At 40.9% G+C, this 14,132-nt stretch overlaps 1 pseudogene; it reads right to left on the reverse strand.

Moving 5' to 3' along the window:
* Positions 1-8,833, reverse strand: part of LOC129018833 (putative ankyrin repeat domain-containing protein 20A2) — a 61,232-nt pseudogene extending 52,399 nt beyond the window's left edge.
* Between the last annotated feature and the right edge of the window lie 5,299 nt (positions 8,834-14,132).

A 14,132-nucleotide genomic window follows, 5' to 3' on the forward strand; every position in this document is an offset into this window, starting at 1 on the left:
TTCTGACTTTAGTGACTGTTACCACTCCAGAATATACAGGTTTTTATTTTAAAAAAAAAAGAACTACTGTACCATCTCAGGCTGTCAACGGCATGTGTACTTGCTTTGTTTTTCAATAAAAATTCCACCATTTTCTCTTTCTTGCAAATTATAGCAAATAAAAGTGGGGTATTATTGTCCTATAAAACAGCAGAAAAAATTAATAATTCACAAAATTACATATTTCTCAACTGAACTGAAAATCTTCCCTAAGGTGCTTTGAACTTCAACATACAATATAGAAAGGAAGTAAAAGAAAAGCAGTCCCTTCCTTCTCACTCTGTGCTTTCTGATGTGCTGCTCTTTGCCTTGCAAACAACCCTCCTCTGTCTCCCCGGATTAACTGTGGTCATTGCCAAAACTCACTTTAAACATTTACCAGTCCCAAGAATCCTGGCTTTGATCACAGCACTTAGCATGGTACATTGTAATCATTTCACTGTTTCCCACTGAAACCAAGAGCTTCTTGAGGCAAGGTCTGTATCTTTTGTCTCTATAGCCTCAAAACCCTAAGATATTGTAGCAAACATTTTAAGTTTTTTACATAAATTAATGATCTAAATTATTCTCACTAAAGCAGTGTTTCTTAAACTATATTCCAAAGAATATTTGCTTTACCAGAAGTATTATACCCCAAGAGAAAGACTCCATGACCATCTGCATTTGAGAAGTATTATAAAATTGTATGTTATGTCCAATAATCAAGAAATCTCTTGAATTTTACCTAATCCCCATTTGACAATACTGTTTGTGGCAAACATTAACATTTGAGGAATTAAGAGTTTTAGGGGTACAGTTGCCAGAGCTTCCCAATGCAGGTGGAGGTTTCTTCTGGGTGGTACAAACTTGCTTGATTCACTTCTGTCAATGGTGTCAGGATCCCAGATGCCAATGTCAGGCACTCCTGCTCCAGATGGGTCACTATGGAAATGAGCTCTGAATTAAGAGAGATTGGCTTCAAATGCACTTATTTTCCTTATTATTAAATAGTCCATGGGTTTTTTCCCTAATACAAGAGAATAGATTTTTATCTTTACTGTTAGAAAGCTCAGTATGTTCTGTGTAAGAGAAATAGGTTTAAAAAACTTAAGAACAAATATTTAAAAAACCAAAGCTCAGTAAGAAATACTATTCTCAATTATAATGGTAATCCCAGGACCCCAGGGCAGCTCTACTTTTTAAATCCATTTTTATTGGCTTCCACTTAAAGGGCTACTTAAAATTATTTCTTATTTTAGACAAAATATAAATCAGAAATAAAAACATAATGGCTTATCAATAAAAGTTCTCATGCTGATCCATATGAATTATTTCTGGCATAATAAAAGCCAGTAAGTCACTTGCATTTCTAAGGAAGAGCACTGAGGAGAAAGATGTAATGTCTGCAATATTCATAAATTATCCAACTATAACCAGGAATAACCTAAAAAGGCTTCTAGGCATTCTTATGGGCAGATAATTATTTGTGGTATATATAAAGAAAAGAGTTTCAAAAACTTCTAAATTCTAAAATTCAACTCCATAACTGAGGGATTTATATACTCTATAGACTATATATTATAACAAATACGCACTGACTTAAAAACCTTGAAATCTTTATCAAAATGTACTATAACATAGGAGTTGTGAACTCAGATACTTACAAGGAGAAAGGAAGGTTGCCTGAGTAAGGAAGTACTAAGGTGGGCACAGCAGCAAACTGCAGAATACATGCCTTCTCTAAAGGGGCAACCTCTGCACAGCAGACCAAACAGTGATAGAAACCCAGGGGACATCAGATTTGATTTTTTAGAATAAGCCTGAAGTCCAGATTTCTATACCAGTCTTCTAAATTTTACATGTTGATTCAACTTATAGAGGCAAACAAACAAATCTGTGTACCATATTAGAATATAGCCCTTGTGTTTTTATATTCGCTATTAATGTGTTACTAAATGGTTGTGTATAATCCAGGTATTTGCATGTAAAATATTTTCTTTCTCTAGTATCATATGTTTTACCAAAAAATCAGGCTCTCGTATATAATAAAAATTGCTAAAAAAGACTCATAATACCTGCTTCAAGAATTTTTCCAACATTTATTCATTTAAAATATATTTGTACATAATTTTCCCAGATTGTTAACCAAATAGATAACTGGTTCATAGGACTGCTAAAACTAAATTATTAAAAGAATTCATATCTGTATTTTTATTAACTCCATGGACTTCAGTGTTTAAAACTGACATTTTGGTTATGCTAAAGCTCTATAAACTTAACAAACATACTGAGCTAGTTCATAATACAACTTCAACTAAAAAAAAAAATTTAGGATTTCCTACTATTCTAATTGAGAAAGCCCAACTTGTAATGAACATTTGTTGACACATAATCACGTGCATGGTGACAAAGGGACATCAAATCATGGAAGGGTCAGCCTCTACTTATTGAAAGATTACCCATAAGCAAATTTCTAAAGACTCTCTGAATGTCAGTGAATGATTAATGGTGGGAAGGAAAAGGTGTTATTCTGTAAGCTGAGAGATATTGCCAGTAATATTTCCTTTCACTTCCCAATCACAGATGTAGAGAAAGACAGAGAAGTCAGGCTAATATTACTGAAAAGGAGCACTTTGAAGGAAGTAGCACCTATCAAACACCAATTCTTCTAGAGATTTCTTACGTCTTTGAGATACAGAAACTTGTATGTTGCACTTATCTATTCTGGGGTTCTTAATCAGGAGTGTATCCGAAACTTGAGGGTTTTTTGTTTGTTTGTTTGTTTGTTTTGCTGTTATTGTTGTTAGAGGCAAGAGTCTCACTATGTTGCTCAAGCTGAAGTTAAACTCAGGCTCAAGCTGGGACTACAGGAACATGTCACTGTGCCCAGCTTCAAGAAAATATTTTTAAAAATGTTCAGGCCTTATTAGGTCTATTACATCAAAACCCTCAGGGGAAAGCCTACAAATGTAGATTTTTAACAAAGTGTCCTCAGGTCACTGTAATGCACAATTCTGAGAATTAGTGCAGCAATCACTTCAGTCTCATCTCTCACCTGCATGGCTGATTCCCTTCATCAGTTGGACATGTGGCCAAAAAGAGAAAAGAGTAAGAGATAGTGTCATTTATTAAAGCTCCAGTTAAGTTTCCTGGGTATGGGTAGAACACAGACAAGTAAACTCAAAATCCCACTTAATTTTGCTATTTACAAGCTGCTTATCTCCCACCTTCCCACCAAGACATTCTAGGTTTGAGAGGAGTCTTTAGACTCTTATCTAAGTGGCTGTTTCTGCCAGGATGGACAATAAGTCAGTTAATAATTTGTTCCACCTTCTGCTGAAGTGTTTCTCACTTCATCACCACATATTCACTGCCAATCTGGTTTCCTCAAAGTCTTCCTAAAATTCATCTCTAGGCAAGTTTCAACTCACTCTCATTTTCAAACCAAAAATTATTAGACCCAAAGCTAAGGAGCGCTTTGTCTCAACACATAAACTGGAAGAACAACAAACTAAGAGAAAAAAATAAAACTCTTCTTGGCATTTCCCTCATTACCTAATTTCCAAGTGACCTGCATATTTCTGATTGTTCTCCTTTTCCCTTCCCATTTTTCCCTTTTAAGCCTTGTGCCACTGAGAGATGATACATCAGTTTTTCAGAAAATTATCAGCAGAAGCAACGTGTCCACTTATTGTAAGTTGCTTTAGTTTTGTTTGAGTTTTAAGATAAAGCCTATTTCCAGGGCATATTTTCTTTCCTGTGTTGTTTTACACTAATTAGGGGGGAAAAAAAGGAAAGAATAACCCTGCCTAGAAAAACAGTTGAAAAGGTTTTACCTTTAACAAATTCACAAATATTTTCCAAAGTGCGTTTTATAAAGCTGTACCCTTTAATGCTCCTTTAAAAGTATCAATACTTCAAATAAAATCTTAGACAATTATTTCAAAATAATTTGCATTTGCATTCAGGGAATGGTTGAGCTTCCAAATACAAAAAGTTGACCCTTACCTATCTGAATGTTAAAACAAATATTTTGGAAAGAAAGTTGATTGATCTATACCTTGTCCAGTGCCTCAATATTTGCACCATGGAAAAGCAGTATTTCTGCCAGTGAGGTGGTCTCACTATACACAGCATAATGGAGAGCAGTGTTGCCATAGATATCCTTAAGGTTTGGATTGGCGCCATGTTCCAGCAGAATAATGGCACAAGCCTCTTCCTGGCAATGGACAGCCTGTCTGTATTAGACCAAGAAATAGATTGTAAATTCCAAGAATTCAAAATACACATTCCACAGGTTTCACCAACTAGTTATATTTAAATGAGATCAATTTATTTTAATTCTATAAATGCAAATCAAATCCACATCATGCTAAAAGAGTTGGCTCTAATATAACTGTATCAAAGGCATTCTGTTTTCTTTGTCACAGATAGCAATCTGGCATTTTCTGCTAACCAGGAGAGTGACCACTTTCACATGGCCACTGGCACAGGCCAAATGTAGAGCAGTTCTACGAGAGTAAGAGAACTTGTTAGGAAACTGTAGTGCAACATCTCAAAACATACAATCATTCATGTAACTGTGAAAATTGAATAGCATGTTTTTCCTCTGCCTTCAAAACAAATACTTAATTTTTTTGAAGAAAGTACAATACTTACCAGCTCTTATTGCTTGCTGCCTTAATGAAAACAGCAGCCTATTTGAATAGAAAGAGCTTAGTCTTTAGATTCAGTTCAACTAGGACTTGAATCCTACTTTAAACCCTGTCACTTACCAACTATTGCTTAGCCTTTCTGTGTCTCAACTTCCTCATTAATAAAGATGACAATAGTAGCTATCTCATAGGACACCATCGTGATGCTTAAATGAGAAGCTATGTATTTAGAATAGTTCCTACAACAACTCAATAATTGTAAGATTTTTGTTTTTTGAGACTAAGTCTCACTCTTTTGCCCAGGCTGGAGTACAATGATGTAACTATAGCTCACTGCAGCCTGGAACTCCTGGGCTCAAGTGATCCTCCATCCCCAGCCTCCTGAGTAGCTGGGACTACAGATGTGCACCAGCATACCCAGCTATTTATTTAAAAATTTTTGTAGAATAAGAATCTCACTTTGTTGCGCAGGATGGTCTCAAACTCCTGGCATCAAGCAATCCTCTCACCTCAGCCTGCCAAAGTTCTGGGATTACAGGTGCGAGCCACTGCACCCAGCCAGATATTATAATTGTTACTATTACTACTACTTCACAAAAACATTTTAATTAGGTAAAAGATACAATTATAACTACTTTGCAAGATGGCTTAAAGAGTAGGTCACATTTTAATACTTCTGACATTGGAATGCCACTTATATTATTATAATTGGTAGCATTTTAAAAATTATCTTATTGATATATAAAATAGCAGGGCATCACACAATCCATGAGACCTTATATTAAGTAGAATATGGTGTACTCAGCAGGTCTAGGGCAGTTCTAGGCATATAACTGGCACGTAAATACATTTCAGTTCTTAAAGGTACTATGGGGATAGAGCACTGAAATAACAATAATGCATTTTTTAAACAAATGAATTCCTTGATTTTCAAACAAATTGAAGCCAAAGGAAACTCATGATTCAAATAAATACATATGGCTCATTTTACTCAATATTTATACTTACAGAACATATGCAAATAAGACTTTCCAATGATTAATATTAGTATTTAAGACTGATAAACTTTTGAATGGGCAGTTAAAGGTTATCTTCTACTATTTTCTAACTTCAAAAATGCTTTTGTTTGAAAGGTGGGAGACAAAGTTTCAAGGAGATTAAGTCCCAATATTCCTATTTTAAATCTCTCAGCTTGTGCAGGCGGGGCAGGTAAACATGAAGTTTTTAAGGATAGAAGGGTCCTGAGAGGTAGTAGAATATGTCTGCTACATAACAGGTACTCAGGTTATGTTTGATGAATAAATGGAATGAAAGAATGGATAAATACAGTTGGGGAGTTCAATATTTTTAAATAAACTCCTATAAAGCAATATTTTTGCAATAGTAATTATTTATATGTTATTTTTATTTTTAAAGAATACAGTTAAAATGAAATGATTAATCAATCATTATTTGCATAAATTGAATGAATACATAATAAAAACATATGTACATAATAAAATATATAGATAATAAAATCTGGAAACAGATAAAAACATTCCCTTTTTACTTCTGAAGAGGCTAAAAGTTCAAAGAAGATAACAATACACACAATAATGATAAAAAATAGAAAGCGAGAAATTATTTTTAATATTGTAAGATTCATATTCCTCTTTTCCCAAGGATTATTCCTTTATTAATAAACTTTACTAGAAGTTTTGTACATGCTCACTGCAGCAATCACAGATAAGAAAAAGGAAAAGAACTTTACTTAAAATACAAATGCTCAGAAATTACAAATTTTATATTTTGTACATATTTTTTGCTAAAACAAGACCATAGTATGTTTGTGTGTATGTATAATTTAATTGATTTTTTTCCCTCACTAGCTATAACAAAATACATCTTTGCACATCAATATACTTCTGTATCTATTGCCACCTTCAATGGTCACATATTAGTCCATCCTATGGATGCAACTGAAATTTATTTATAGGATCCATTCTATGGGTTCTTTTTAAAATAAGTGCTGTGAAAAATAAAGTTCATGTATCTTTATTTCCTAAGGGTGTTTTAGTATAATGGAATTGATGGGTAAAGGGCATACACATTTTTTAAATGTAGTACTTACCACCAAATTATCTATTTGAAAAGTAATCAGCAACTTAAACTTTAAGCAGGAGTATAAAACATCCTCACAAATATTGTGGATAGAAAACTGTTTCATTCCTCTTTTAATTTAAATTCTTATACCAGAAATGCGAAGGACTTTTTCCTGTGTACACAAGTAACTTGCAGATCTGGAAAAAAGTACTTTGCCCAATTTTAGAGTTTTTGATGATTTGATTTGAAAGAATTCCCTGTAAAATGAAAATGTACTTTTCATCTAATGTGTATATATACATACAACTTTTCATCTAATGTGTATATATAACTGATATATATATAACAGATTATATCTGTAATAATATATATGGTATATGTATCAGCAATATATATATCATATGATATACAATAAACAATATAGGCTGGGCACAGTAGCTCATGCCTGTAATCCAAGCACTTTGGGAGGCCGAGGCAGGCAGATCACTTGAGCTCAGGAGTTCGAGACCAGCCTGGCCAACATGGTGAAACCCCTCTCTACTAAAAATAGAAAAATTAGCCAGGCATGCTGGCACCTGCCTGTAATCCCAGCTACTTGTGAGGCTGAGCGAGGAGAATTGCTTGAACCCGGGAGGCAGAGGTTGCAGTGAGCCAAGATTGTGCCATTGGACACCAGCCTGGGCAAAGAAGTGAGACTGACTCAAAAAAAAAAAAAAAAGAAAAAGAATAAATTCCCTCTAAAATGAAAACACACTTTTCATCTGAATATATATATATATAATATAGTTAATATTTTTCAAGTAAGCTCTCTTTTGTTATTTTTTTTCTGAAACACAGGCAGTTTTAATTTTTAGTTTGCTAAATCAACCTTCAGAATGTCTGCTTATGAGGTCATTCTTAGGAAGGCTTTTGTCAACATAAAGTGTACCTGTAAAATAAGCGTTTGTGTTTTCTTCTGGTATTTTACTCATTTGCATATGTAAAAATTTCAATCTGTATTCCATCAGGAACTCATGTTTGTGACATAAAATTTCATTAGTTTTCTTCAAACAGCAAACTTTTTTTCGTTAATAATTCATCCTTTCCTGCTCATTAATCCTTACGTATATCTTACATAATTTCAGTGTTTCTGGGTTGCCTATTCTGTTCTATGCGTTTGTCTTTTCAGCTGTTAGTAAACAATTAATTGTAGAAATTAATAGCACATTTTGATATCTAGAGGAGCAAGTGTTTTTTCACTCCATTATGAAATTTTTTTAAATGTCATCACAATAGTGAAAGACAGCAGGTGTCATACAAAAATGTTAAAACCTTGATATTTTCATTCGGTCTATGTAAAATTGATAAACACAGAAAGAGCTCACATTTTGAGAAAAATGTGCCTTCCCATTCAAGAACACAGAACCCACCTCCCACTTCCAAGTTTCTCTCTAAGAACCTTCAGTAAAGAACCTACCTACACAGGGGGATACGGATGTAAAACGGACAGTTTTATGTGAGAACTTTTCGCCTACTGAAAATAACTCACGGTATTTTTGATAGGGGAATGAGTTCTCTCATTAGGCACCTCCTATAATGTATATAAACATGTTTTAAACGTGTACGTTAAAATTAACAACACTGTATATGCTTAACCTTGTGAGTTAAATCACTCAATTCTCCACCAACTGCTCCAGCCAGGGAATTATGAGGGATGGAAAACAGCTGAGGGTCCGTTTGGCTGCGCCGCTCAGAGGGTGCCCGGCGCCCTCCAAGGCCCTGTCCCAGGGGCTGCCGGAAAGCCGGACCTGGGGACCCCCTCCCACCCCGGGCTGAGCCCCCGCTATCTGTGCTGCTTGTCCAGGGCGTCCAGGTCTCCCCGCTCCTGCGCGCCAGACAGCGCTCCACCTCCGCGGCGTCGCGCTTGACAGCCGCCTTGTGGATCTTCTGCAGTTCCGAGTCCCGGATTCGGTACCCGGAACCCGTGTAGACGTGGTCTATGGAGCCCAGGACCGTCTGGCCCCTGCGGCTCCTGAAGCCGAACAACTTCATGGTGGTGGCTTCTCAGACCCCCAACCACCGGCTCTGGAGAGGGGGCAGCTCCCTGTCACCTTTTCACCACCCACCCCCCGCCCCTGCCGACCCAGCCCCAAATCCCCTATCCAACCCCAAATCCCAGATCCAACCCCCAATCCGCGATCCAACCCCCAATCCGCGATCCCAAATCTATTATCTAATCCAAAATCCGCGATCCAGGCCCGTCCACCACAACCTTCAGCAGCGACACTCGCAGCCTCCGACCTCTCCGACCGAGTGAGCCTCGCAAAGCCGTTGGGCGCGCGCCTGCGCCGCAGTGGCCGCCCGGCTCCCGGAAGTCGCTCGGAGGCGCACGCGCTGGCAGGTGGGGCTGCAGCTGCGAGAGGGGGCGGGCCTGGGAACCACCGAGGGTATAGGGGTCTTGCCATTCTCAGGATTCCTGCGGAAACGCTGTGCGCTCGCTGCGCGCCAGGAGCAGGAGCAGCAGCAGGAGCAGGAGCAAGAGGAGGTCGCCTCTAGAGTCTGGAGTCTGGGGAGAGGAGGAAGGCTCCTTGTTTGGAGGCCACTGGTGTTGCTAAAACCTCTGCCGCCACCTGCAGGGCACCCCCGGATAGCGCCCCTAACCCGCCGCCCGCTGTTGGCCCCGGGATAGCGCCCCTAACACCCTCCCCTAGCCGCTGCAGTGTAGAACCCAATAGCGCCCCCAACCCGTCCCCGCCTCAAACGTTGCAGCACCGGATAACTCCCCCAACCTGCCCCCTGCCGTGGGCCATGCAGCCACGGATTGGACCCCCAACCAACCCCCCCGCCGCAGGCAGTGACGCCCCAGAAAGCGCTGCAACCTGATCCCCGCCGTGAATAGTGCAGCCACGGATCCTTAAGGCCCCCAACCCGCTCCCCACGATGGGCAGTGCAGTCCCAGATAGCGGATAGCACCCCCAACCATCCCCCAGCCGCGGGGTATGATGCCCTGGATAGCACACCCAACCCGCACCCGCCGTGGACAGCTTAGCCCCCGACAGCTCCCCTAACCCCTATGCCACTACCGAGAATATGGTCCCGATAGCGCACCAAACCTGACCCCCGCCACAGGCAGTGCAGCAGCTGATAGCTCCCCTAACTCGCTCCCACTGACCACAGTACAGCCCCCTAATGGTGCCCACAACCCACCACATCTCCCCACCTGCCACCGGTGGGGTATCGCCCCCAAACTGCCCCTTGCCGCTGGCAGTGTAGCCCCGAATAGCGCAGCCAACGCCCCCCTCTATCATGAGCAGTCTGGCCCGCCATAGAGCCCGAAACCACCCCCTCCAATCACCTCCCTGTTTCCCCCCCTTTCCCGCCCCCCCCCCCCGACCTGCAGTGTACCACCGGATACTGCCCCTAACCTATCCCCTGCGGGGGGCATTGCAGCCCCAGATAGCGCCCCCAACAAGCCCCCCGCCGAGGGCGGTGCAGCCCCCATACCACCCCCCACCCCACTGTGGGCAATGAAGCCAGACCAGTCAGCACTCCGACCAGTCCCCTCACCCCAGCGCCGCCGGCAGCTTAACCACAGTAGCGGCCCTAACCCGCCCCCTGTCGCGGGCAGTGTAGCACCCAATAGGGCCCCCAACCAGCCCTACTGCTGCTGGCAATACAGCCCAGGATAGTGCCCCCAACCCGCCCCCCAGCTTCTGTGGGCAGTGCAGCCCGGGATAGCATACCTAAGGTAGTGACGCCCGGAATAACACCCCTACCTGCCCCCGGCCGAGGGCAGTGTAGCCCCGGATAGCGCACCTACCCCATCGCCTTTCTACACTCTGGCCGGCTGCAGCGTCCGCTGCTGCCACCCACAGCAGCGAGGCAAGCCAGCGAGGCCCGCCGCAGTCCCACAGACTCTAGCCTCCAGCCTGTGGTAGGTGCCTCCTCTTTCCCTTCCTGTATCCAGGCAAGGAGCAGCTCTCGCTGCCAGCTGCCTGTCTCCATCGCCGCCACACACTATGCAGAGGCAAGCCCTGGTGCCACAGGATACAGCCTCCAGCCTCCAGCCCCCAGCGTGTGGCGGGGGACTCCGCTTTCGCCTTCTGTAAGGTGTGAACGGAGGGGCTGGGAACGCTGAGGCACAACAGCCTGCAATGGCGCCACTCCCCTTTAGCATGCTTTATATGCTGAGGTTATGCAAGCCAGGTTCCTGGACTTCATGTTCTGATTGGATGAGAGAAAACCGCTAGGCCTTCTAGTTGGGGGCACTATCCCAGACTGTATTGCTGGCAGCAGTGAGGTGGGTTAAGGGTGCTATCCAGGGCTGCACTGCTCGGGGGTGCGGGTGGGGGGGTTTCGGGTTGAGGGCGCTATGGGGTGCTGCAATGCCCACGTGCGGGGAGAGGGGGCAGTTTGGGTGTGTTGGGTGCGCTATGGGGGGGGCTACACTGCTGGCGGCAGGGGGCAGGGTGGGTTGGGGGCCATATCAGGGGCTGCACTGATTGCTTTAGCTAGGATTTCCAGTACTATGTTAAGTAACAGTGGTGACAGTGAGCATCCTTATCATGTTCCAGATCTTAGAGGAAAAGCTTTCCATTTTCCCCCATTCTATATGATTCTAGCTGTGAGTCTCTCTCATGTGGTTTTTATTATGTTGCGGTATGTTTCTTCTGTACCTGGTTTTTTGAGGATTTATAACATGAAGGAATGCTGAATTTCATCAAATGCTTTTTCAGTTTCAGTTGACATAATCATGCTGTTTTGTCATTTATTTGGTTGATATGATGTATCACATTAAGTGTTGAATGACCCTTGCATCCCAGGGATACATCCCACTTGATCGTGATGAATTATCTTTTTCATGTGTTGCTGAATTTGATTTGCTGGTATTTTGTTGAGGATTTTTGCATCAATATTAGAGATAGTGGCCTGTAGTCTCCTTGCTTGATGTCTTTGTCTGATTTTGGTATTATGGTAATAATGGCCTCATAGAATAAGTTTGGAAGTATTCCCTGCTGTTTTTCAAAATAGTTTGAGTAGGACTGGTACTAGATCTGTAAATGTGTGGTGTGAAGCCATCAGCAGTGAAGCCATCAGTTCCTGGGCTTTTCTTTACTGGGAGACTTTTTCTGAAGGCTTCGATCTCATTACTTGTTACCAATCTGTTCTGGTCTTGGATGTTTTCACTGTTCAACCTAGGTAGGTTGTATGTGTCTAGGATTTCTACTAGGCTTTCTAATTTATTGGCATATAATAGCCAGTTAAGATCCTTTGAATTTCTGAAGTATCAGTTGTAATGTCTATTTTATTTTTTGATTTTATTTATTTGAATCGTCTCTCTTTTTTCTTAGTCAGCCTGGCTAAAAGTTTGTCAGTTTTGTGTAGCTTTCCAGAAAACCAACTTTTTGTTTAATCTTGTGTATTTTTTATTTCAATTTTATTTCTGTTACGATCTTTATTATTTCTTTTCTTATTTTGGGTTTAATTTGTTCTTACTTTACTAGTTCTTGAAGATGTATTGTTTATTTGAAGTTTTTCTTCTGTTTGGATGGTAGGCACTTATAGCTATGAATCTCTGCCTTGGTACTGTTTTTGGCATATCATAAGTTTTGGTATATTGTGTCTTCATTACCATTTGATTCATGAAATTTTTCAATTTCCATCTTAGTATCTTCATTGACCCACTAGTCATTCATTCAGGAGCGTATTGTTTAACTTCCACGTGACTGTATGGTTTCCAAAATTACTCTTCTCATTGATACCTAGTTTTATTCTTTTGTAGTCAAAGAAGATGGCCATGGAGACAGCAGCATGGTTGGAGTGGTAGCAGGTGGCCGTCAGCAAGAGCTGCTCTGTGCCTGGCTGCTGGAGGCTAGAGCCTGCGGCCCAGTGGCTCGCCTCACTGTGGTTGGTGGTGGTGAACCACACCAATGAAGAAAGTCATTGGTAGCTTGATGGGGATGGCATTGAATCTGTAAATTACCTTGGGCAGTATGGCCATTTTCACGATATTGATTCTTCCTACCCATGAGCATGGAATGTTCTTCCATTTGTTTGTCTCCTCTTTTATTTCCTTGAGCAGTTGTTTGTAGTTCTCCTTGAAGAGGTCCTTCACATCCCTTGTAAGTTGGATTCCTAGGTATTTTATTCTCTTTGAAGCAATTGTGAATGGGAGTTCACTCATGATTTGGCTCTCTGTTTGTCTGTTGTTGGTGTATAAGAATGCTTGTGATTTTTGTACATTGATTTTGTATCCTGAGACTTTGCTGAAGTTGCTTATCAGCTTAAGGAGATTTTGGGCTGAGACAATGGGGTTTTCTAGATATACAATCATGTCATCTGCAAACAGGGACAATTTGACTTCCTCTTTTCCTAATCGAATACCCATTATTTCCTTCTCCTGCCTAATTGCCCTGGCCAGAACTTCCAACACTATGTTGAATAGGAGTGGTGAGAGAGGGCATCCCTGTCTTGTGCCAGTTTTCAAAGGGAATGCTTCTAGTTTTTGCCCATTCAGTATTATATTGGCTGTGGGTTTGTCATAGATAGCTCTTATTGTTTTGAGATACGTCCCATCAATACTTAGTTTATTGAGAGTTTTTAGCATGAAGGTTGTTGAATTTTGTTGAAGGCCTTTTCTGCATCTATTGAGATAATCATGGCTTTTCTCTTTGGTTCTGTTTATATGATGGATTACGTTTATTGATTTGTGTATGTTGAACCAGCCTTGCATCCCAGGGATGAAGCCAACTTGATCATGGTGGATAAGCTTTTTGATGTGCTGCTGGATTCTGTTTGCCAGTATTTTATTGAGGATTTTTGCATTGATGTTCATCAGGGATATTGGTCTAAAATTCTCTCTTTTTATTGTGTCTGCCAGGCTTTCGTATCAGGATGATGTTGGCCTCATAAAATGAATTAGGGAGGATTCCCTCTTTTTCTGTTGATAGGAATAGTTTCAGAAGGAATGGTACCAGCTCCTCTTTGTACCTCTGGTAGAATTTGTCTGTGAATCCATCTGGTCCTGGACTTTTTTTGGTTGGTAGGCTATTAATTATTGCCTCAATTTCAGAACCTATTATGGTCTATTCAGGGATTCAACTTCTTCCTGGTTTAGTCTTGGCAGGGTGTATGTGTCCAGGAATTTATCCATTTCTTCTAGATTTTCTAGTTTATTTGCATAGAGGTATTTATACTATTCTCTGATGGCAGTTTGTATTTCTGTGGGATCAGTGGTGATATCCTCTTTATCATTTTTTATTGCATCTATTTGATTCTTCTCTCTTTTTTTCTTTATTAGTCTTGCTAGCTGTCTATCAATTTTGTTGATCTTTTCCAAAACCATCTCCTAGATTCATTGATTTTTTTGAAGGGTTTTTTGTGTCTCTGTCTCCTTCA

This window comes from Pongo pygmaeus, chromosome 17 (genome assembly GCF_028885625.2).
Source record: "Pongo pygmaeus isolate AG05252 chromosome 17, NHGRI_mPonPyg2-v2.0_pri, whole genome shotgun sequence".
Taxonomy (NCBI): Eukaryota; Metazoa; Chordata; class Mammalia; order Primates; family Hominidae; genus Pongo; species Pongo pygmaeus.